This window comes from Salvelinus sp. IW2-2015, linkage group LG8, assembly GCF_002910315.2.
Source record: "Salvelinus sp. IW2-2015 linkage group LG8, ASM291031v2, whole genome shotgun sequence".
In the NCBI taxonomy this organism is placed as follows: Eukaryota; Metazoa; Chordata; class Actinopteri; order Salmoniformes; family Salmonidae; genus Salvelinus; species Salvelinus sp. IW2-2015.
This window is the reverse complement of record NC_036848.1, coordinates 1,930,088-1,939,173: the sequence shown is the minus strand read 5'-3', so window position 1 is coordinate 1,939,173 and position 9,086 is coordinate 1,930,088.

The window sequence follows — 9,086 nt, the reverse complement described above, 5'->3', positions numbered from 1 at the left end:
AGAGAGAGAGAGAGAGAGAGAGAGAGAGAGAGAGAGAGAGAGAGAGTTGGATGCATTTATTTATTTATTTATTTCTGTATTCGTTTTTCAATTCCGGGCCCCCTGATGATGTTCTGACCACACTTGTCATGGAAACTTATGTGTCAACACACTCTCTCCCCTCTGTCATCAACGACACTCACACACTCACACACAGACACACGGAAGCATGCGCACTCACACAGGCACGTAAGCATGCACACACATACACACACACACACACACACACACAGCCTCATTGTTCCGTTTTATCTAGCTTTAGGCAAGTCTTCGGCTTCGCAACTATAATTTCCATCCACCTGAACAGTCACATTGCCCCCTAGTGGTAAAACCTCCCACTACATCTCTTCACTCTGCATCTATTTCTACAGTTCAATGAAAATGTAATTCCTGAAAATGTCCCACACTTTGACAGGAACGTCAGATAAGATGTTTTAAACAATCTTAAAGCAGTTTTCATTCTCTGGGAAGTCTAAAAGTTATTTGTGCTCACATATCAAAGGACGACACAGGGAGATTGGGTCACATGTCCAAAAGCAGTGTTTTGGGGACAAAGAGTATTTTCTGAAGGAGAAACATTCTGAATGCAGATTTGAAACCGGACAGGCAACATCATCAGATGTGGATCTGATTCATCCRCTGCCAGGAATAATAGGAACTGGGGGGACATTAGTGTCTTCAAGTGTTTTACTTGAAAAGCGACACCTTGGTATATTGGGTTGATTTCTCCGTTATTTTCAAAAAATATTCAGTGATAGACTTTTTCAGCACAATTTTAGGATTCAATAGACCCCCCCAACCCTACTTCCCAATACATACACACACACTCATGGCTGTGCACATACTCACACGCACACACACCCTGAACAACATCCCTTCCCACTTAGACCCTCCCAGAGGAGTATAGCATGGTTTAGTGCTGGTTGATCTCTCTGTCTCTTTCTCTATGTCTCTCTCTCACACACACACCTCCCCCAGCCATCTCCATCTCAGCCATCATTTCTTGCAGAGTTCTCCTCTTCGGACGTGAGGCGGTAATTGAGGTGGCTCCCTTGGGTGCAGTGCATTCTGGGTTGTTAAGTGCTGTCTCTTGTTTTCTCTCAAATGTGTTTTCTCCATTTCTTTCCTGTCTTATGGTTAGTTTTCCTTTTCTTTCTTTCTTTATGTTGTCCTAATAGAGAGAAACAGACATAGAGAGAGAGACAGAGATGTTTTCTGCTTTCCCAGGGGTAGGATGTCATGAAACATAGAGAGGCCTGCTGCTGCATTTTCACCCAAACAAACTTGACAGGGCAGTGCTCTCTCACGGTGCTCTCTCACGGTTCTCTCTCACGGTGCTCTCTCACGGAGCTCTCTCACGGTTCTCTCTCACAGTGCTCTCTCACGGTTCTCTCTCACGGTGCTCTCTCACGGTTCTCTCTCACGGTGCTCTCTCACAGACACACGTGTGCACGCAATCACAAGGTTGAGGCCAGGGTTGAACCAGGATGTGGAAATGACGCTAGGGTTAGGGTTGAACCAGGATGTGGAAATGACGCTAGGGTTAGGGTTAGGGTTGGGGTTAGGGTTAGGGTTGTGGCTTTAAAAAAAAAAATGTAACTAGGCAAATTCTTATTTACAATGACGGCCTACCCCAGCCAAACCCGGACGATGCTGGGCCAATGGGGCTCCCAGTCACAGCCGGATGTGATGCAGCCTGGATTCAAACCAGGTACAGCAGTAACGCCTCTTGCACTGAGATGCAGTGTCTTAGACCACTGTGCCACTCAGGGCTAAACCAGGATGTGGAATGAGGCTAATGTTAGGGTTGTGGTTGAGGCCAGGCACAGCCAGCCCCCTCATTMGGCCTTTTCTTAGCTAAACTGACCAAGACGCACCTCCAACAACAACACATAAAACCTCACAGAATTACGGCCAAAAACAACGACAACATCTCTCAACCAGTGGCATATGTTTTTTTAGGTGAGCGCTGATGCCGCCCTGTGATAAGCAGGCAGCGGCGCAAAATATTTGCTTGTCCAATCCTAGCGCTTCTCTCCAGGGTGCTGTCGGGGAGACGCATCACTGCGGYGCTCCACCAACGTTCCTCAAAGAAACCATCTAACATAAATCATGTAGCACATACAGATCAGGAATCAAGGTAAGACCCAAGTRCAGACTGTGTGAAGTAACCATGTTTATTGTAACCGCAGGGGCAGGCAAATGACAGGTCAAGGCAGGCAGGGATCGATAATCCAGAGTAGTGGGGCCAAGGAACAGGACGGCAGGCAGGCTCAGTGTCAGGTCAGGCAGTGGTCAGTGCGGGCGGTACAGGGTCAGGTCAGGCAGTGTCAGGCGGGCGGGTACAGGGTCAGGTCAGGCAGTGGTCAGGCGGGCGGGTACAGGTCAGGACAGGCAAAGGTCAAAAACCAGGAGGACGAGAAAAAGAGAGACTAGGGAAAATCAGGAGCTGAGTCAAAACGCTGGTAGGCTTGAACAAACAAGATAACTGGCAACAGACAGACAGACAGAAAACACAGATATAATACACAAGGGATAATGGGGAAGATGGGCACACCTAGAGGGGGCTGGAGACAAGCACAAGGACAGGTGAAACAGATCAAGTATAGTAGAAAGAGTATGTGGCCTTTTGTGTAGCTTACAGGCTGGAGATACAATGAATGACAATGTATTGAGACAGAGTTTTACATCATGCCGCTTTCTCCAATCAAATAGCCTAACCTAAATGTTTGATATTTGATTTGCCCAATCAAATAAAAAATCTATCAAGTTAACATCATGTCCTAAAAACAGCACAGGTCAAAGTAAAATGGACAATATGGAATGGACAACCACAACTGTTGCCAGGAGTTTCACCACATTGTCATGATCAGTGGTTTCAAGTTTGTATCCATATATTTTTGACAAGCTGATCATAGCGATAAAGAAAATACTTCTGCATTTCCTGATGTGTAACACATTGCAAATAGGCTCACGATAACTCCTAAAAAGTTGGGTAGCTGGTATAGTCCGACACAGTGGACCCATCATAATACCCATAAAACCTAGCGGAAACCCGGTAATGGTTCCAATAATTTTTTCCTCATTATTTTGCATCTGGGATTTTAGAACTACTTCATATAAGGTCTGGGTTTGTGTAGGCTTAGCTGGCGTGATGTTTTGTAGCCATGTAATTCTCTCTGGGACAAGGTGAGTTTATTAATATATTAGCCTCAATTTACAAAAAAAAATGAATGCTAATTAGAACAGAAGAAGAGACCTCAGCAAGACTACCATTTCCTGCAGGAAGCTCCTGCATGTCATTTCTAACTGACACTGTCAACTACCGTTCACTAGTACCATACTGACCGATGTCCAATCCATTAACTTTCCTCATCCCTGTCTCTGTTTGCTAGCCACTGAATACACTTTAGTTATCTAGTTAGCAGAGCAGATTTTTTTTATGGTTTTACTTAGCTAGATAATTGTTAGTACAGTATGTCAACTTTGGTGTCTATTTCAGACCTTATGGCATTTTTCAAGATTGGTATAAGAGCATTAAAAGTGGAGAAACCACGTACGTACTATCCCAACCAGAAGCCATGGATTACAGGCAACATCCGCATCAAGCAAGATTGAATCCTACTACACAGGTCTGACGCTCGTCGGATGTGGCAGGGCTTGAAAACTATTACGGACTACAAAGGAAAACCCAGAGCGCATCTGCCCAGTGACGCGAGCCTACCAGACGAGCTAATGCCTTTTATGCTCGCTTCGAGGCAACCAACACTGAAGCATGAGGAAAGCACCGGCTTGTTTGGATGACTGTGTGATAACGCTCTCGTAGCCGATGTGAGCAAGACCTTTAAACAGTCACATTCGCAAAGCCGCGGGGCCAGATGGATTACCAGGACTTGTACTCAAAGCTGCGCGGCAAGTGTCTTCACTGACATTTTCAACCTCTCCCTGCTGAGTCTGTAATACCTACATATTTCAAGCAGACCACCATAGTCCCTGTGTCCAAGGAAGCAAGGTAATCTGCCTAAATGATTACCGCCCCGTAGCACTCACATGGTAGCCAAAGTGCTTTGAAAGCTGGTCATGGCTCACATCAACAGCATCCTCCCGGATACCGTAGACCAACTCCAATTCACATACCCCCAACAGATCCACAGATGCCGCAATCTCAATCGCACTCCACACTGCCCTTTCCACCTGGACAAAAGGAACACCTATGTGAGAATGCTGTTCATTGGCTACAGCTCAGCGTTCAACACATAATGCCCTCAAAGCTCATCACTAAGCCAAGCCTGACTACACGTCCTCCTCTGCAACTGGATCCTGGACTTCCTGACGGGCCTCCCCCAGGTGTTAAGGGTAGGCAACAACACGTCTGCCACGCTGATCCTCATCACTGGGCCCCTCAGGGGTGTGTACTTAGTCCCCTCCTGTACTTCCTGTTCACCCACGACTGCGTCTCCAAACACGACTCCAACACTAATTAAGTTTGCTGACGACACAACAGTGGTGGCCTGATCACCAACAACGATGAGGCAGCCTATAGGGTGGAGGTCAGAAAACTGGGAGTGTGGTGCCAGGACAAACAACCTCTCCCTCAATGTGAGCAAGACAAAGGAGCTGATTGTGGGACTACGGGAATAGGCGGGCCGAACAGGCGGAGCGGGTCGAGTTTCAAGTTCCTTGAACCACACGAAGACAGTCGTGAAAGAGAGCACGACAAACCTTTTCCCCTGCAGGAGACTGAAAAGATTTGGCATGGTCCCCAGCCTCAAAAAGTTCTACAGCTGCACCATTGAGAGCACCTGACCGGTTGCATCACCCGCTGGTATGGCAACTGCTCGGCATCTGACCGTAAGTGCTACAGAGGGTAGTGCGTACGATCCAGAACATCACTGGGGCCAAGCTTCCTGCCATCCAGGACCTATATAAAGGTGGTGTCAGAGGAAAGCCATAAAATTGTCAGAGACTCCAGTCACCCAGTCATAGACTGTTTTCTCTGCTATCGCACGGCAAGCAGTACAGGAACGCAAAGTCTAGGACCAAAAGGCTCCATAACAGCTTCTACCACCAAGCCATAAGACCGCTGAACAATTAATCAAATGCCCAGCGGACTATTACATTGACCCACCCCCCCCTCCATTTGTTTGGTACACTGCTGCTACTCACTGTTTATTATCTATGCATAGTCACTTCACCGGTACCAACATGTACAAATTACCTCAACTAACCTGTACCTCTACACACTGACTCGGTACCGGTACCCCCTGTATATAGCCTCGTTATTGTTATGTTATTGTGTTACTTATACTTAAAAAATAATCATATTTACTTTAGTTGATTTAGTAAATATTTTCTTAACTATTATTTAACTGTACAGTTGGTTAAGGGCTTGTAAGTAAGCATTTCATGGTAAGGTCTACACTGTATTCGGCGCATGAGACAAATAAAGTTTGATTTGATTTGAGAAGTCTGGCCATGTAGAGAAGTGCAGCTATAGTGAGGGGCAACTTACTGGTATGGTCTGGGCCAGCATGAGGGTTAACGTTTATCCTGTGTCGGTGAGTGTAGCTATTAACTTTGAGCATCTTAACAACACAATGTTCTATACAGCTATCAACATTCTACAAGGAAAGAGACACTTAATCAATTATATAACCATTAACCAGATAACCCCAGATACCAGASTTAGATGAGTGATTAACTCAGTTCTAGAATGTTGTCATTGAGGAGAATGAATCTAAAAATCKATTGACATTCAGAATGGACTTTGTTTAGCCATCCAGCCTGTGTTGTAGTTTCATGACCAGAGACACATCTTCAAAGGCACAGTATTTATTTATTCAGAGTGGTACATGCATTCACATAGTCTTGATGTATAGGTTCCTTCCCACTATATGATTGATATGTCAAGGGAGAAAATCCCAAATGATCAGTGAAAAGTTCATGGAGAAACTGCACTTGTCCTCTTTTGAAAAGTACAGTTTATTAAATATGCTACAGCTGTAATGTCATCAATCAAATCAAACTTTATTTATATAGCACATTTCTTACAACAAATGCATTTCAAGGTGTTCAAAGTCAAGCATTGAAAAGCATGTAGCTCTTAACATCCTTCCTGTTGGCAGGTCTCTATAGGTGACCACTTCCTGTTGGCAGGTCTCTATAGGTGACCACTTCCTGTTGGCAGGTCTCTATAGGTGACCACTCTATTCTCATTTTCCAAGCTAATCCATCCACCTGACAGGTGTGGTATATAAGAAGCTGATCAAACAGCATGAGCTTTACACAGGTGCACCTTGTGCTGGAGACAATAAAGGCCACTCTAAATGTTGTCACACAACACAATACACAGAAATTGCAAGTTGAGGGAGCATGCAATTGGCAGGAATGTCCACCAGAGCTGTTGCCAGAGAATTTAATGTTAATTTCTCTACCACAAGCCGCCTCCAACGTCGTTTTAGAGAATTTGGCAGTACGTCCAACTGGCCTCACAAATGCAGACCACGTGTATGGAGTCATGTGGGCGAGTGGTTTGCTGATGTAATTGTGTGCCCCTGTGTGGGGTTAGGTTGGAGTGCGCCATAAGCTATGGATAATGATCAACATTGCATTTTATTGATGGCAATTTGAATGCACAGGATACTGGGATGAGATCCTGAAGCCATTGTCACGCGGGACTAGGTGGGTGAAGGAATCAGACGCAGAGAGTTCCAATTGCGAAAAGTGCTCCTTTACTATAGCACACAAAAATGAAAATAAGCCCAAACATACAGGGCGCAGCGAACAACTTGAAATAACCCAAAACAGGGTGCCAAGTAATTAGAAAAATAAATACACTGTCATGACGTCGCTGCTTGGGTATTGCAAACCCATCCCCCTCTCCCTGCCTTCCCTGCCCTTCAACCCATGCTGGGGTCACAGAGAGGTCGTAAATTCCTGAGAATCTCCTCATGGCCCAACAGTATTAAGAGAGAGGGTAAACTTTCAGGACAAAGGAATTTTCTCCCACCTCACAGAACTTGAGGTACGAACATATTTCAGGTTCCTGCAAAAGTATAAAAGATCGGTGGGGAGTCCAGCTATTCATGCCCATTGGCCACCACGTGGGAAACTCATGAGACTTTGGGACTACATTATACCGCTGTTTATATAATAACTCAGATATGAGGTTTACATCTGTTTGTTGTATAAAATGAATGAGTGAGTATGATACGTTTTGTATAATTGTGTAATATGAAAAATACAAATACCTTTTTGATTTGAACTAAACCGAGGACCCGCCCTGAGCCAGTTGGGTCAGACACCCAAGGACCGCCCTTCCTGCTATCTGAATAAAAGTCGACTCTGAGAAATTACCATGGACCATGTTTTCTCTCCATGGGGAGAACGAAGGTTAAGGTAACATTGCTGAATTTTAACCATACCACGTGGTTAAACTCTTATATGAATAATAACAAGTTTTGATATTGAACTACAGTCTGCAGCTAGGAATTCGTATCATTGAACGCGAAGAAAGACAACGGATCTCTATTAAATACGAATGTCACTCTGAACTATCCACAATAACCGGGACAGAAGGAACTCCAACCAAAACGAACTCTCTCCAACGATCAAGACGACACACAAACCGAGCGTAACTATATATATATTGATTGCAATTGTTCCCGAATGAGTGGCATTTCATGTGTAAGGATTAGCATGTCAATTGTTATAATTATGGACTCTGTAAGTGAATTCTTAGTCGAACGCCATTTTCCCTTTGTCTAACAAGCTTATCCGGTTCAGCCACTAGGGCATTTTTCTCCATTTCATGTACCCTTTTTAAGTTGTTTGTTTGTTATGCATTTCGTGAATTAATTGTTAGTAAATAAATAAATGTTAAGACAATTGATGTATGGATGACTCATAGTGAAGACTGGGTTCGTGCAGATAATCAACAATTTACGACGTTTGGAATGAGACTAACGTGAGGATAATAAATAAATCATTACTAGAAGACTATTGATCAGATATGAAAATATCTGAAAGGTATATTGGGAAATTATAACTTTGTAATCTAATAACTTTCCCTGGTGCCCTCGAATTCATAGTTAATTAGTTACGTTATTACTCAACTGAGCGTAATCCCTAATTACAGGAATCTTTGATAAAAACTATAAGTCTTCAATTTAACGATAGAAGACACGACACACCTCTACTAAATAAAACACACAACGTAAACATAAAGACAATCCCGCACAAAAAAGGGCGGGTCCTACTACTACTATAGGGAAGCTCATTAACCGAAAACGAAGGTGACTAACAAGACAAAACAAACAGACAACACGAAAAGGATCGGTGGCGGCTAGTAGGACGGTGAAGACGGACAGACGCGAGCGACACCCGGCAACGAAATTCGGAGGGAACAAACTCGGCGGAAGGTCGGACCTCATTGCTGCATCCATCCTCGCCACCATCACTTTTCCGCCTAATAATGATTGGCCCTGTCACAAGGATCTGTACACTCCTGAAGCTGAAAATGTCTCATTGTTCTTCATCGTGCCTGCAATACCAGACATGGCACCCATTGAGCATGTTGGGATGCTCTGCATCGAAGATTACGACAGCATGTTCAGTTCGCCAATATCTAGCAACTTCGCACAGCCACTGAGAAGGATGGGAAACATTCCAAAGGGACCACAATCAACAGCCTGTAACTCTATGCCGAGGAGATGGCGGACTACAGTTCATGGCGAGGTTCTGAATCCCGCTCTACTTTAAAAAAGAATATATATCTGTATTCCAGTCTGTGAAATCATAGTAGATCTGGTAATTTTTATTTAAATGACTGATTTTATATGAATGTACTAGTAAGTCTTTGAAAATAGTTGCATGTTGCGTTTTATTTTTGTTCAGTATACTATATTATTTGGTATTTTGAGCAAAACTTGTATGTAATATATATAAAATGTTCAGTGTGGTATAATTGTGTATGGAGACAATTTTGGTCTTTCCTAGAGAAGGTGCGGGATCAGGAGGCGCTATATGAAGATCGAGAACTCCAAGGG